This window comes from Equus asinus, chromosome 8, assembly GCF_041296235.1.
Source record: "Equus asinus isolate D_3611 breed Donkey chromosome 8, EquAss-T2T_v2, whole genome shotgun sequence".
Taxonomy (NCBI): Eukaryota; Metazoa; Chordata; class Mammalia; order Perissodactyla; family Equidae; genus Equus; species Equus asinus.
The window spans coordinates 32,151,100-32,168,489 of record NC_091797.1 but is presented as its reverse complement, the minus strand read 5'-3'; the positions used below and the strand labels follow the sequence as shown (position 1 = coordinate 32,168,489).

General features: G+C 41.0%; 1 long non-coding RNA gene across 1 annotated transcript; it reads right to left on the bottom strand.

The window, feature by feature from the left end:
- Nucleotides 1-1,219: 1,219 nt before the first annotated feature.
- LOC139045857 (uncharacterized) lies at nt 1,220-17,074 on the bottom strand. Its single transcript, XR_011505032.1, has 3 exons — nt 16,946-17,074; nt 3,972-4,121; nt 1,220-1,569 (listed from the first exon to the last, which is right to left on the bottom strand). It is a non-coding gene; the product is annotated as an uncharacterized lncRNA (long non-coding RNA).
- Nucleotides 17,075-17,390: the final 316 nt, after the last annotated feature.

Sequence of the window (17,390 nt, the reverse complement as noted above, 5' to 3'; positions counted from 1 at the left end):
TATTCCTTTGCCTCCTCATTATGCCTCTTTCTCTGTGGTATTTTCTTTGTAGTAGGTAAGTCGACTAAGTCTCCTGGTCTTGGAGAAGTGACCTTATGTATGAGATGCCTTATGAGGCCCAGCAGTGTGCTTCCCTCTCATCACCAGACCATAAGAACCAGGAGTGACCCCTTTGTAGGCTACTTGTGTTCTTCTGCTGTGGCACGGTTGCTTCCACTGCACGTACCCAGGGAGTCTGATCTTGCCTTCCCTGGCCACCTATTTGTAAATCCAGTTTGGAGGGGCCTCAGCACTATTGGCTACAAAGTCTATTAGCACACTCTTAATGCAATTGTCCTCTTAATTGGGTTGGTACCCAGTGTAGCTAGTTGCTAGGCTCAGGGGAGTACAGTTGTGATAGGCCTGAGGCCAACGAGGCTGTTGTCAGTTCTCTTAGGAGTGCAGCTGAGTGGGGCTAGCCCTTGGCATGGAGGCACTCAGTTGTTTCAGGCTTTGCAAGGTGGGGCTGATCCTTTTTATGTCTATTTGTGAAGCACAAGTCTTCTGCCGCTGATAAGCCTCAGCCCCAACTGGACCACATATACTGTCAACACAGTCCTGGTCTGTGCACACTTCTCAACCCCCTGGAACGTACCCCATCACCACACTGCAGAGGCCTCCACCTCTACACCAATTCTCCCTACAGTTCACCTGGTCCTCACACAAGCCCTGCCCCACAGAGGCAGACACCCTTGCCTGCCTGTAGAGGATCAAGGCACTCAGTCAATGCAGGCTGAAAAGTAGCCTGAGGGCTTGCTGTTAGGTGGGGCCAGTCCCTAGAGGGGGTTGCCTGCCCTGGCAGAACTGGATTAAATGTGTGCTCTAGTGGGTGTGGCATACCCCTGGGCTAACAACCCAAGGGATGCACCTCAATGGCCCCCACAGGTGTCCATATCAGCACGCCTGGACCAGCTCAGAACAACGGCCCCCACCAATGTCTCAGTCTCAGGAGAGGATTCTCCTCTCACCAAGATGCCCCCAGAGCCTGCAAGGTGAGTCTTGTTTCACCAAAGGACAGTCAGCCTTCTCTCTGGTGATTTTAGGTTGCTGCAATGAGAGAGTTTGTGCGTGGGCCCTTTAAGACCCGGATCTTTTTGGCTTTCAGCCGATAGCTTTTCTGGGGTGTCCTCGCTGCAGTTAATAGCCAGCAAAGCCAGACAGTAAGACCCCCATCTCAGTTGGGCTGAGTCCGAAGGATGGTTATAGGAGTATTGCCCCCCCTACGGACCTCACTACTCCAGGGAGGGCTGCGTACCTTAGGTTGGCTCCCGCCTGGCCAGCTGAGAAGCTCCGCTGCTCCCAAAGGTGGCTTTTTTCCCTCTCCTGCCGGACTTACTGCCTCTTCTGCTTTCGTCAGGACTGTCCCTTGTCGTGGGGGTTCTTTTTATTCAGTTTTCAGTTTTCAATCCAGGGTGATTCTTCCCAAAATTGTTGTAACCTGGTTGTGTTCGTGGGAGGAGGCGAGTTCAACGTCTGCTCACAGCGCCATCTTGACGAGCTCCTACTTTTTTCTTTTAAAAAAACGTTTACCTGGAATGGTTCATAAGCTTCAATTTGAAAAATGCCAATTTAAGGAGTTATGACCAAGTACATACCTGGGCACCCACCGCTGGTGTAAGAAACAGAAGCTATGAAGCCACCGTGGGCGCCTCCCCAATCCCATCCCCCAGATGGAACCTCTATCCTTATCTTGGGTTTACTATTCCCTTGAGTTTCTCTAAAGATTTTATAATAAGTGTTTATATCCCCAAACCAAATATTATTTAGTTTTGCCCGTTTTTGAACTTCTTGTACGGTGAACTTGTACTGCGTGGATTCTTGTGTGACCCAGCTTTATGCAGGAGAGTTATCCCTCATGTGTGAGGCTGCCATTTATTCATTTTCACTGCTGAAATCTTATATTTTATGATTATATCACAATTTTGCTATTTTCCTATTGATGTGTGTTGGGTTATTCCAATTTTTGCTGTAAATATTAGTGTACATGTCTCCTGGGACACATAGGCAAGAAATTCCCCAGAGTGTATGATCAAGAGTAGGATTGCTGGATTTTATGGGGTGTGTATTTTAACCATACTAGATAATGCTCATTTGATTTCCATAGTACTTGAACCAATTTAAACTTTTGCCGGGAATGTGTTAGACTTCATGTTGCTAATGTGATTGTTCTGAAAATAAAAAGCTCAGCTGAAGGGGAGAAATTAAGTGTTGAAAGCCACTGCCTTGGCTGCAGAATTGCCCACGTATTTTCTTCAGGTTCTATTAGTAACTTTATTTACTTTTACTACACATACATTGGCATTGTACTTTTAGCATAGAAGTCCAGATATTGCTTCCTTTTAGCATAACCACATAGAGTCATTTTATATGTTTGGCTTCTTCCATAATAAAAAGGAAAAAGAGGGGATAGAGAGAGGGAGAGAGGGAGCAAAGTAAGGAAGGAAAGGACAAAAGAGAAAGCAGGAGTGGGACTGGATATAGCGAGGAGAGAGAACATTTTTGAAGTGCAAGGAAATCAAAGAGATGTAGACTAAAAGAAATTTAAGAGAGCTTTATTAGTTATCTATTGCTGTGCCGAAAACTAGCCCCAAATTTAGTAGCTTAAAACAATAAACATCTATTACCTCAAAGAGATAACAGGAGGATGAGCAAAATGGGGCCAATGCTAGTGGGAGAAGTTGGATAGAGGATTTTAGAAGATGGAATAAGCAAATAGGTTGTTGGTATACAAATGAAAATGATTTTGTTAGTCCAAGTCCTTCAAGAAGCGGATGCCAAGATGGAATTAAACTCAGCAGTATTTTATTAGAGGAAACCTCCATTAGAGAGTATGGAGAAGGAGCCAGAAATGCTGGGAAAGGCAGCAGACTGAGAGGCAAGTCTGATCCCAAGTGATGGTCAGAAGAAAAGAGGGTTTGTTGCATGTATCTTGGACCACCAGGCAATCTAAGTGAAGTCGAGTAAGGATGTAGAGAGTCTTCAAGCCACATTCAGCCATCAGAGGAACCTCATGTCTCCCAGGAATGGCCTGCCTTAGTGCCCCTGTTGTGATCAGTTATGTGGGAACAGCCCATGGGATGCAGAATCTCTGCACAAGTGCTGCCATGGATTTCAGAGCACAGGAGAAGGGGTCCTTGTGGCTTACCTGGGGGATGTGACCCAAATCTTCCTACCTGAGGGGTCTAGGCACTTGGAACTCAAACCCTTCTCAGGCTAGGTAGCTGCACGTGTCTAGTCACAGTTAAAGGGAGCAAGGGAGAACCAGGAGGTGCCCAAGTCTATCATCCAGGTCTACAGGTATTCCTCTTGCCACCACAAGTGACACAGCCCTAACCCCTCCTTTGGATCAGGGTCGAGTACTTCTGCCTCAAGAAGTGGGGACTCCTCTTGTCACCTGTTAGTCTCTGGGCGCATGGAGTCCAAAGTTCCTGGTGGCAACTGTAATGCATAGTTCAATGGACCCTTGTTGTGTCTTCTTGTATGAGCACCCCCTTTTTGGGAACCAAGAACTCCTAAATTGCAGCACCCAGGGTTGTTGAGACAGGAAGTACAAAATCCCCCAGTGGATGAATCTGAGTGATGGTAAGTGGGGCTGCACCTGCTTCCAGCCCTTGGTTCCTGGATGCATGTACTCTTCCTGCTGAAGATACCATATAGAGGTCTCTCATTCAATAAATACACTTGCATTTTCAATAGCCCCCATAGTGGTGCTGGCTGAAGTTCTGAGGACAGGAAAGGAAAACTCACACATGGAATAAGTGACTGTCCTTGTGAGGATGAACCTCTGGCCCTCCCAGGATGGAAGGAGCTGAAAGCAGTCAGGGTGTCACTTGGTGGCAAAAGAAATAGTGCTATATGAGGGCCCAGTGTTTGTCTGATGCTGACAAGTTGGACGTTCAGAGGTGGCAGTAGCCTTGGTAAGTGAGACTTACTGCTGCTGGATCCATATTGCCTTATCTCTGCCATCTTGGTCACTCCACTCATGTGCCCATCCTGTTGGTCCTGGGTTGACCGATGATGGAGGTTGCTGAAGTCAGTTTGTCTGCGTAGTTGTTCAGTGGCTCTTCAGGAGTGGATGTTTTCTGTTGAGTGTGAACAGATGATTCAGGCTTAACCACAGTTATGCCATTTCCATATTATGATGGACTGCTGTGGATCCACCCAACTGATGACTTAGTGGGTTATATAGAACCCAGTGCATATGGTCATTTTTAATCACATGGGTGCTTGGTGTCCCATGGTCAAGCATTCTGTCTTAATAAGGCCCAGTAACACTCCTAAAGTTGTTCCTAAAAGGGAGGTATATTTCTCTACTGTGGATGGCATGGCCTTACTCCAGAATCGCAGGGGCCAGTGTGTGATTCTCCCACTGGTATTTGCCTTTAGTTCCACACTGTATCTTTTCCCACCACTGACTCCTCCAACACCATCAAGTCTGATGGATGGTGGCTGATTGGACTACTTCTTGGATGTGCTGCACTGTCCTTTCATGCCCAAGCTCCACTCAACGCTGGCTTCATTCCAAGTCACCCAGAATATGGGCCAAACAATATACCGAGGTGTGGCATGTGTTGTCAGAACCCAAAAAAGGCTTCCAGGCAGTGTGCTTCCTTCTGTGCAGTGAGGGATGCAAAATGCACAGTTTGTCTTTGACTTTGGATGGGACGTCCTGCATGTCCCTAACCACTGGACCTCTAGAACCGAACTGAGGCAGCCACTCCCTGAGTCTTTGTCAGGTTTATCTTCTACCCTCTGGAGTGCACATGTTTTAAGGCCTCCAGTGTACTTTCCACATCTTCCTCATCCATCCCAATCAACATAATGTTGTCAATGAAATGAACTAATGTGATATTTTATAGGATGTCCAGGAGTTTCAGATCTCTTAAGATCTTAAGATCTTTTAGAAGGCAAGAGAGTTAAAAGAGCCCTGAGGCAAACTAGACATAAATGTTGTTCCTTACATGTGCACACTAATCATTCCACCTCCACTTTTCTAACTGCAATAAAACAGAATGCACTCACCATATCTACAGCCTGATACCATGTGCCTGAGGCCTTACTAACTTGCTCTGGCAGTGGTATCACATCCACCACAGCAGCTGCATCAGGACCACTACTTGGTTGAGTCTGAAGCAGCTCATGCATTCTTTAGACCTTGTCAGGTTTCTTCAGGGACAGATTGCTGAATTAAATGGAGCTAATAAACAAGACCACCATGGCCTCTGCATCCATCAGGTCTCTAATGGTAGTGCTAACTCCTACAATACCTGCAAAACCTCCACAATACCTGCCCTGGGACACAGTATCATTTCTGATTTGACCAGGATGAGGCCAGTTTCAGAGGTTTCCTTTGGCCTTCAGCACACTCCTTAGACCTTACTTCTTTAGACCTTGTCAGGTTTCTGCAGGGACAGATTGCTGAATTAAATGGAGCTAATAAGCAACACCACCAGGACCCAATGTGAAGATTACTTCAACTGTCAAATATATTGATGCAAATTCTGTATAGGCATACCTTGTTTCATTTTGCTTTGTTTTGTCGTGCCTTGCAAATATTACGTTTTTTACAAATTGAAGTTTTGTGTCAAACCTGTGTTGAACAAGTTTATCTGTGCCATTTTTCCAACAGCATCTGGTCACTTCATGTCTATGTGTCATATTTTGGTAATTCTTGCAATATTTCCAACTTTTTCATTATTTTTATATTTGTCATGGTGATGTGTGAGCAGTGATCTTTGATGTTACTATTGTAATTGTTTTGGGGTGTCATGAGCCATGCATGTCTAAGAGGGTGAACTTAGTCTACAAATGTTATGTGTATTGTGACTGCTCCATTGACCAGCCGTTACCCTGTCTCTCTCCCTCTCCTCAGGTCTCACTGTTCCTTGAGACAAAACAATATTGAAATTAGGCCACTTAATAACCCTACAATGGCCTGTAAGTGTTGAAGTGAAGGGAAGAGTTGCACATCTCTCACTTTAAATCAAAGGCTAGAAATGATTAAGCTTAGTGAGGAAGGCATGTCAAAAGCCAAGACAGGCCAATGGCTAGGCCTCTTGCACCAGTTAGCCAGGTTGTGAATGCAAAGTAAAAGGTCTTGAAGGAAATTAAAAGTTCTACTCCAACAAACACATGAATGATAAAAAAGCAAGACAGCTGTATTACTGATATGGAGAAAGTTTTAGTGGTCTAGATAGAAGATCAAACCAGCCGCAACATTCCTTAAGCCAAAGCCCAATCCAGAGCAAAGCCCTAACTCTCTTCAATTCTATGAAGACTGAGAGAGGTGGGGAAGCTGCAGAAGAAGAGTTTGAAGCTGGCAGAAGTTGGTTCATAAGGTTTAAGGAAAGAAGCCCTCTCCATAACATAAAAATGCAAGATGAAGCAGCAAGTGCTGATGTAGAAGCTGCAGCAAGTTATCCATATCTAGCTAAGATCATTATTGAGGGTAGCTACACTAAGCAACAGATTTTCAGTGTAGGTGAAACAGCCTTATATTGGAAGAAGATGTCATCTAAGACTTTCATAGCTAGGGAGGAGAAGTCAATACCTGTCTTCAAAGCCTCAAAGGACAGGCTGCTTCTCTTGTTAGGGGCTATTGCAGCTGGTGACTTTAAATTGAAGCCAATGCTTATTTACTATTCCCAGAATCCTAGGTTCCCTTAAGAATGATGCTAAATCTACTCTGCCTGTGCTCTATAAATGGAATAACAAAGCCTGGATGACAGCACATCTGTTTATGATATGGTTTGCTGAATATTTTAAACCTACGATTGAGACCTATTGCTCAGAAAAAAAAATTTGTTTCAAAATATTACTACTCATTGGCAATGCACCTGGTTACCCAAGAGCTCTCATGGAAATGTACGATGAGATAAATTGTTGTTTTCTTGCCTGCCAATACAACATCCATTCTGCAGCTCATAGATTGAGAAGTAATTTCAACTTTCAAGTCTTACTATTTAAGAAATATAATTCATAAGGGTATAGCTGCCATAGATAGTGATTCCTCTGCTGTATCTTGGCGAAGTAAATTGAAAATCTTCTCAAAAGAATTCATCATTCTAGATGCCATTAAGAACATTCTTGATCCACCAGAAGAGGTGAAAATATCAGCACTAACAGGAGTTTAGAAGAAGTTGATTCCAATCCTCATGGATGACTTTAAGGGATTCAAGTGGAAGAAGTAATTTCAGATGTGGTGAAAATAGCAAGAGAACTAAAATTAAAAGTGGAGACTGAAGATGTGACTAAATTGCTGCAATCTCATGATAGAACTTTAACAGATAAGGAGTTGCTTCATATGGATGAGCAAAGAAAGTGGATTCTTGAGATAGAATCAACTTCAACTGAAGATGCTCTAAAGTGTGTTGGGATGGGGGCTGGCCCCGTGGCCGAGTGGTTAAGTTCCCGTACTCCGTAGCAGGCGGCCCAGTGTTTCGTTAGTTCGAATCCTGGGTGCGGACATGGCACTGCTCATCAGACCACGCTGAGGCAGCGTCCCACATGCCACAACTAGAAGAACCCACAACGAAGAATACACAACTATGTACTGGGGGGCTTTGGGGAGAAAAAGGAAAAAAAAATCTTAAAGTGTGTTGGGATGACAACAAAGTACTCAGAATATTATGTAAACTTAGTTGGTAAAGCAGTGGCAGAGTTTGAGAGGATTGACTCGAATTTTGAAAGAAATTCTGTGGGAAAAGCTATCAAACAGCATCACATGCTACAGAGAACTTTTTTGTGAAAGTAAGAGTCAATAAATGTGCCAACTTCATTGTTGTCTTATTTTAAGAAATTGCCACAGCCACCCCAACCTTCAGCAGTGACCACTCTGATCAGTTAGCAGCCATCAACATCGAGGCAAAACCTCCACCAGCAAAAAGATTATGACTCGTTGAAGGCTCAGATGATGGTTAGCAATTTTTAGCAGTACAATATTTTTAAATTAAAGCATGTACATTGTTTTTTTAGACATAATGCTATTTGGACACAATAGAATACAGTATAGTGTAAACATAACTTTTATATGCACTGGGAAGTCAAAAAACTTATGTGACTCACTTTATTGTGATATTTGCTTTATTGTAGTGGTGTGAAATTGAACCTGCAATATCTCTGAGCTATGCTTGTACAATCAACATGACTTATCACTGTTGATTTTAATTTATTTTTGGTGAAGAAGATTGGCCCTGAGCTAATATCTGTTGCCAATCTTCCTCTTTTTGCTGAGGAAGATTAGCTCTTATCTAACATTGGTGCCAATCTTCCTCTACTTTGTATATGGGATGCCACCACAGCATGTCTTGATGAGTACTGCATAGGTCCACACCCAGGATCCGAACCCATGAATCTTGGGCTGCCAAAGCTGAGCATGTGAAATTAACCACTACACCTCTAGGCCAGACCCCATTGATTTTAACTTTGATCACCTGATGTTAATCTTGATCTATCAGTTACCAATAGGGGAAGATGATAGGCAGAATAATGGCTTTCCAAAGATGCTCACATCCTAATCCCCCAAACGTGTAAAATATGTTATATTACATAGCAAATAGGGATTGAGGTAGCAGGAAAAATTAAAGTTGTGAATGAGCTGGCTGCAGGATAGAGAGATTATCCAGGATTATCTGAGTGCACCTAATGTTATGACAGGGATCCTTAAAAGTAGATGAGGGAGGTAGACCAAGAGATCAGAGTGATGTGATGTGAGCTGAACTCAACATGCCATTTCTGGTTTGAAGATGAAGGAAGGAGCCCATGAGCCAAATATGTGCAGCCTTTAGCAGCTGGAAAAGCCAAGGAAACAGGTCCTACTCTAGAGCTTCCAGAAAGGAATTCAACCCTGCAAACACCTTGGTTTCAACCCAGTGAAACCTGTCAGACTTCAGACGTACAGAAGTGTAAAATGATCATTTGTGTGGTGCTAAGCCACTAAGTTTTGGTAAATTGTTAACAGTAGCAATATAAGACTATTACGAGAGGTGTTTAAGTCTCCAACTGTAATAGTTGACTTGTCTATTTCTCCTTTTAGTTATATCAGGTTTTGCTTCATGTATTCTGATACTCTGTTGTTAGGTGCATACGTAACATAAAATTAACTATTTTAAAGTGTGCAATTCAGTGGCATTTACTGCATTCACAATGTTGTGCAACCATCACTTCTATCTAGTTCCAAAACATGTCCGTCACTCCCAAAGGAGACTCCACACCCATGAAGCAGTCACTCTTTATTACTCCCTCTCCACATCTCCTGGCAACCACCAATCTGCTTCCTGTCTGTATGGATTGACCTATTCTGGATGTTTCATATAAATGGCATCATACTATATTTGAACTCTTGCATCTGGCTTCTTTCACTTAGCACACTTTGCTAACTATAAAATTTACTCCACTCCACTGAAAGATTTGAATCCACTCCCTTCTTGCAGTTTGAATATGATATACTTAAGTGTGGTATTTTTAGTGTTTATCCTTTTTTTGACGTTCTCTGAGCTTCCTGGATCTGCGCTTCAGTGTCTGTCAAATAGTTTGGGAAGTTCTCAGCCATATTACTTCAAATATTTCTTCTGCATCCTCTCTTACTTCTTCCGGTGTTCCAGTTGTACATATGTTACAACTTTAGGTATTTTCCCTCAGTTATTGGATGTTATGATCTATTTTTGTCATCTTTTTTCTCTTGCATTTCAGTTTGGTAAATTTCTATTCACTGAACTTCAGGTTCACTGATCCTTTCTGTGACCAATTTGAGTTTACTGACAAGTCTATCAAAGGCATTCTTTATTTCTGTTACTGTGTTGTTTTTTCCTTTCATTTCTAGAATTTCCATTGGGTTTATTCTTAGAATTTCTTTATCTCTGCTTACATTACCCATCTGATCTTGCATGTTGTCTATGTTTTTCCATTGAAGCTCTTACCATATTAATTGAAATTATTTTAAGTTTCCTCTCTTACAATTGCAACATCTGTGTCACCCCTGTGTCTCATTCTGATGCTGACTTTGTCTCTTCAGACTGTGTATTCTCTTGCCTTTTGGCCTGCTTTGTAAGTTTTTTCTGAAAGCCAGATGTGTTGGATCAGGTAATAGGAACTAAAGCAATTAGGCCTTTAATTGGAGGATTTATGTTACTCCTATAGGGGTTGGGCTGAATTTAATGTTTGCTGTAGCATAGGCCTCTATTTAGGCTTTAACTTCTATTATCCTTGTATTTGTCTCCACTCTTGGCTTTGGTGCTTCCCTATATATGATTCTTCACATTGAGTCTGTGTCTTGAAGCTCTTTCAGATGTAATCCACTGAAACTACACTGAAACTTGCTTATATGTAGTAGCATCCGGGGATGGTCGAGAATTCTGGAATCTTCTTGCTAAGGCTGTTTGTGGTCCTGTCTCTCAAGGTTGTGGCCTGAAAAAGTGTTTTTTCCTCAAGTGGCATAATGTTTTTTCTCCTTGCTCCCTTCTCCTTCCCTGGCTACGGTGTTCCAAATTTATTTTCTTGAAAGTCTTTCTCTTGCTGACTATGTCTTCACCCCTCCTTACCCTTAGGTGAGATAAGAATGATGGAGGGGGCTGTAGCGGGAGGAATCCCTTCTACAAGCTGGGATAAATTTTCAGAATTATGCTCTGATGAAGTCCATTTCCCTGGAGAGTGGGTCTTTGGTAGGAAGTATGATCTGGATGTGTTTTAAAATGCTATGTCTGCCCTCTCCTCTCCAGGAATATCAGAGGATCTTTCTCCAATATTCATCATGAGAACCAGGTGAAGTTACTACAGGGAAGGCCCACAAAAGTGTGGGGGCTTCAACAAAACTGGCAACCCCATGAATTTCTTACTCACAGTTTAGTCCACACTCCAGAAATTCATCAAAATTTCAACTGAAGTATTCCTACAAGTTTATGGCTCCAGTGGCTTCTCCTCCAGGTAAGCAGATCTCAGATGCTGTGTCTCTCTGGATGCACATGTCTCTGTATATGTCAAGGTCGTGGTTGTCCCTAAGACCTCAGTTCTCCAATGGGTCCAAGAAATGTCATTGATTTCATTTTGCTCATCTTTTATTGTTGGAAGGGTGGTAATGATGATTTCCAAGCTCTTTAGATGTTTGTGATGAAAGTGGAAGTCTATCTATATGTTTTAAAAATAATTATTATAAATCACCTAAATTAAGAACTAAAATCATTTGAGAAGCTTAGACTGTGTCCCTCTCTGAATGCATCCCCTCCCTTTTTACCAGATCTCTCACTCTCTTCTCTTGTATGTTAATTTTTATCTTACTTTTTTTTATAGCTGTATCATCTGTTCCTAGGGTGACCAATCATTCCAGTTTTCCCAGGACTGAGGAGTTGCCCAGATGTAGGACTCTCAGTGATAAAACTGAGAAAATCCCAGGCAAACTAGAATGAGTTGTTCATTCTAGCTGTCTTTAAACAGCCTAAATTTAGTTTGAAAAACCAAGTAGCAGGCTTAAGCCTACTTTTGGAAAGAAAGGACAATATTGTAACTGTTACATGAAAGCTCTAAGAATAGAATAAAATGAACAGAATTTCTTGGGCATAGTCCAGTGAAATGCTCTCTGACAGTTTATAAGAGCACTTTCTGGAGACATCAGCAAGCAAGATAATTCATAGAACAATGGAAACATCAGAATAGGCATCTGGCAGGGCTGGAAATGCTTTTGTTCTACTCTAATACTTGATTTCTTATTTGGCTGGCTATAGAAGCTTGGGTAAAAGATTCTTTTCCTTCAAGTGTTATTTTCTTTCTATTGATTCTGTTGTGAGGTGTAAATCTCCACTGATGTGTCTTCATATGAATATGTTTTCAGTCATTGGGCCAATAATTTGATGTGCTATTTTATATTGAATATTTATGTTTTTCTGAACTGGAAAATTTTGTCTAATTATTTCATTTATGATGTTTTTCTTTTTCACTTTTTCAGTTCTTTCTTTCTGCCATACCTATTATTCACATGTTAGAACCTAAGGACTGAGCCACTCTGTGAGAAGGTGATATTTGAGCAAAGACTTGGATGAAAGACTCATTTAAGTGGATTTCTGGGTGAAGAATTTTTCCAGGCAGAGGACACAGCTACAAGAAGACCATAAGGAAGGAATGTGCCTGGCATTTTTGAGGAATATAAAGAGGCTGATATGACTGGTGTGAAGTGAGCCAGGAGAACAATAACGAGAAGAGGTCAAAAAAGTAGCAGGTAATGTAACATTTAGGAAGTCACTAACAGGACTTTGATTCTAACTTGAGTCCAATAGGGAGATACTGTGGGTCATTGAGTAGGAAAATGACACATTCCAACTTATGTCTATGTTAAGACATAAAGCAACCAATCTTGCTTCTGTACTAAGAATAGACAGGAGTGGGAGGAAAAGAAGCAGGGAGACTGTTGTTAAAGTGATCCAGGCAATAATTGATTGCACCTTTGTCTAGTCGTCAGGTTTGTGAGCTGCTAAAGTGGTGAAATGTGGTTGAATCTGCAGCAGTTTTTTCTCCTGGGGGGTAAAGGATGACTCCAGAGGAGTACCAATGCCTAGGCATTAAGGAGAGCATGAATATGGGATGGAATATCATGCAGACCAGAGTTAAAAGGGCCAAAGATGCACCTGAGAGAATGTCTGAAAATCAGAGAGAGGAAGAAAGGTGAAAAAGGTGAACAGAAATAGAGTGGCAGGGGTCGTCAGAAAAAAAGAAAAGGCACTATCTAATTGTATAGTTGTTTATTGATTAACCAGAGGGCTTCTACGTGGCAGTTATTTAGATAATAAGAATTTATTATATGAGAGTGTTATTCAGCCAAGTGTAGTAGATCATAATCTTAGGCCCTTTGCCTTAGGTATTTGCTTTGCCAATTGATTTTTTTAATCCCTACTTTGCACCTGCACACACATTTTCCTTTCCATCAAATTCCATAATCTTTGTCTCAAGCCCACATGGCTTAAACATGATCTAACAAAACCAGTCAGGCACATGAATGAGAAATCTGGGTCTAACCAATTGTCAAGACTTAGCTCTGATTTCATCTCCTAATTTTTGGAATAACAGGAATGTAGGATATCTTAGTATTTCAATCTCAAACTAAGGTAAAAGAATACATATTAAAACTGGAGACTTTTCAGAAATATTGGAAGAGAGGAAGTAAAACTGTCATGTTCAAGGGAAATAATTGTATATTTAGAAACTGCAAAAAATTCCACAGTTACATTATTGGAATTAATCAGTTTACCAAGGTTGTTCACTATATGAAAAACATTAAGCAATCAATATATTTCTATAGAGCCAAAACATACAGAACATACAATTTGAAAAAGGGATACAATACATTATCATCAAAATCACAATGAACTTAGGAATAAATACTTAAAATATGGTTCAAAACTTCAATGTTCTAAGTTCATGTTTAAAACATTTATTATTAAAAGAGATGTAAATTCTCACAAAATTGGTATATGGATTGAAATCCCAGTCAAAATCCTATCATATGACTTCAGATCTGGAGCAAGATGGAGTAACGGGGACTTGAAAAAAATGTTTAAAAAGCTGAAAAAATAATTTTCAAGACGTTCGGCATCTGACATTGAAAGACAATGATACTGAGAGATGGAAAACAAATAACCTGAGCCCTGCAATTGCCCAGCTTACTGCCTAGAGAAAGTTTCTAGGCCATAGAGCAGGCAGATGGATCCCCTGCCGAGCCCAGCTCTCTCCCTGATTTAATGAGATCAATCTGAGAGTCCAGGGAAGCCAAGACTGGCTAGAATTTGCAAACAGCCAGAGAGGAGATAACTGCACAAAGAGAGAGAGAAAGAGAGAGAGAGAGAGGTCCAGAGATCTGCTGAGGGTTTCCCTTAAGTCTTCAGTTGATTATTGAACATTGCACGTACATGAGGAGACTACCCAAGAGTGGAGAAGAAACCACCTGAGAACGTTAGAGGGAACAACCAATAGAGCTCACACAGGGTCCAGAATAGTGGGAAACCACACAACTCACAGAGCATCAGGTTGACTGCTCAGAATAGTTTTATGTAGGCTACATCTTGTTCAGCACCCAAAGAGCCTTTGTACATGAAGTCCACACAGAAATCTAAATATAATGATGTACATCTGAAATTTGTATAGTTTATAAATCAATGCTATCTCAGTAGGAAAAGGATAAAAAAGAATAGTTGAATTTAGGGCTATGCTAAACACAGGTTCTGATTCTTCCTACCAAATCCTAAAAACAATGCCAAAAGGATAAAAGTGACACCAGGTAACTGTGTTTTAGAACAAAGCTCAAAACTATCTATAGGAAATCAAAAATATCTATCATCTAATAAGGAAAAATTCACAATGTCTGACATCCAATTACAAGTTACCAGCTGTGCAGAGAAACAAGAAAATACGACCCACAAAGAGGAAAAAATCAATCTATTGAAAAGTAACCCGATGTACAAAGGTTGATAAGGACATTAAAAGTTATTATAATCAGTGGATGAGGACATTAAAAGTTCTTATAATTACGTTCCATATATTCAAGAAGCTAGAGGAAAGATTGAACATATTAAGTTTAATTAGGAGACATTGAAGACATTCAAAAAGCCCATATAAAAATTCTAGAGAGGAAAACTATAATGTTTGACATGAGAACTATACTGGATGGGATTCACTGCAGATTAAACATTGCAGAAGAAGAAATTAGTGAAGTTGAAGAGAATAAAGAAACTATCCAAATAATAAAATAAAGAAAATAAATAAAAGAAAATAAAAGATTGAAAAAATAAACTGTATCAGCGAGCTGCGGGGCAATTCAAATGGGCTATTATCTGTGCAATTGGATTTCCCAAAAGGACAGAGAGGGGGCCAGAAAAAGAAGAAATAATGACCCCAATACTCAAATTTGATGCAAACTAAATTCACACATCTGAGGATCTCTGCAAACTTCAAATACTATGAACAAAGAAAACTAAACCGAGGCATATTATAGTCAACTTACCCTCACCTCCTGGTAATCATACTCTTCCACATTTTACCAGGATTGCTCTATATGACCAATTGAAACAGCCGAAGTGATAATATGTCACTTCCAAGATCAGATTTTAGAAGACATTGCAGCTCCAATCTCTCCCTCTCTCTTTCTTTCTTTCTCTCTCGTCACTTGCTCTGGGGGAAGCAGTGTGCCATGTCTTGAAGACACTAGGTGGCTCAGTGGAGAGACTCACATGGTGAGGAACTGAGGCCTCCAGTCAACTGCCCTGTGATTAAGCCTTCTTGGAAGTAGATCCTTGAGCCCCAGACAAGCCTTCAGATGACTGATGCCCTAGCCTACATCTTGATTGCAACCTCATGAGAGACTACGAGCCAGAACTACTCAGCTAAACTGCTCCCCAATTCCTGACCTGAGAGAAAGTATGCATTTGTTGTTTTAAGCCACTAAGTTTTGAGGTAATCTGTTGCACAGTAATAGATAACTAATTCACTGGGACCCTGTCATAAGAAGCGTAGCTTCTCTGTGGATGGCAGAGACCACCATGGTCCCAGAAATGCATGTGTATGTCCAGAATCTATCTAGCAGTTTTTCTTTGAATGCAGCAGGTTTACATTGGATATATGACTTTTCCTGAGGTTAATTGCATTAAATAATTGAAGACACAGACTAGTCTGCCTTGACCCTCAAAATTAATCTCAATTTCCTCTGATACCAGAATTGGCTGCTGCTTCCAAAACACTGCTCATCATGGCATTACCTAACCTTGAAGTTTAATTGATGAATCGTAGACACTTACTCCAGGATAGAGAACTAGTAATTTCCATGTAAAATTTTGCCTCCACAAATGTCAATTCCCCTTGTTCTACCTGCCTGCCTGAGACCATAAGTCAATAATGAGAAGAAACTGAGAGGCAGAAGCTGAGGACAATGAGTTTTTATAGGACTATTGCTTGTTTCTGCCTTATACATTTTCTATTCTTCTCTTAGTTACGAATGCTTTGGCCCTAGATTTAGAGTAATTTTGGACAGCAGAATCATGTGCTCCATCCCATGAATTTGAAGTGTAAATTCACAATCAAAACTACAGAAAGCATTTTAAATCTCTTGACAACACTTGAAAGAGAGAGGAAAATTTTCTTCTTTTCCCAGCTTTTCTGTATAACCTATTGATGTGGAGGAACTTGTCCAGAAAGAATTCCCTCACCAGTGCTAATTTCCAAGAATGTTCACCCAAAGCCTAAAGCATAACTTATGTATGCTACCTGCCTCAATCTTTCTTAGGCAGTGGCAATTGGAGCCTTGCCCTCTTCAAACTTTCTTATCTTTCCAGCTTTACAGAAGGGAGCTCCGTATTCTCCTTACTTTCCTAACTTTATAGCAAGATGAGGGGTAATCTCGAGAGGCAGTCCCGGTTGTTCTTGAATCAGGCCAATTCAAGCATCTCTTATCCACCTGAGTGGAATGAGAAGACAGGTAAGGGGAATGGGATTAGGGAAAGAACCACACACTTCTTCCATGTCACAACCACCAAAAAGTATAAAATTAATCCCAAGCCCTGCTTGGTGAGGATAAAAATTCTTCAAAATTTTGGCCAGCCAACCAGCCATGTACCAATCTTCATTGTCATTGCTGAGAAATGCATATTCTGGGTGATACAGCACAATGAAGCCTGGCATCAAAGTCCATCTGGCTACTCAGTGGGGTTGAAATATTAACCCTTCTTCTAGATCAGCAGTTCTCAACTCTGATTACCCATTGCAGTCACCTGAAGAGCTTTGTAAAAATTACCATTGTCAAGGTCTCACATCAGACTAGTCAAATAGAAATTTCTCAGGGGTGGAGGGAAGGGAGAGAAGTTAGGGCTGTTATGAATTAGTAATTTAAAAAATATTCTCAAGTGATACTGAGCACCCAGGATTAAGAAGCACAGACCTTGCTGACTTCTCCATGCCTCCTCTTCTTTATCTATCAGCTCATGCTGAAACTTCAAGGCAGGTGAGATGGAAAGGATTGCACTGTTGAAGGGCCCTGTTACCTTACCAGCCGCAGAGAGAAACGACAGGAAATGTTTTGAACTCTGTTCTTCTCACTAAGGTTTTTAACCACAGTTAATTGAGTATTCTTTATCTATATCATTATCTTCATGGGTATTAAGATGTTGTGGTGCCTCTCCCATAAATCTTGTTGTACGCCACTAAAAATTATGAGGGTAGTTAAAGTATAATCAGTCTTTGAGTAAAGCTCTGGCAGAGTCCCCTGACTCCATCTTGATTATTTTATTTTCCTTATTTTCTACATACTCTGACTTTAAAGAATATATAAGGCAAGAGTGATCTTTGAAATGAGATTGCAAGAATAAGTGATATCGACCCTGATA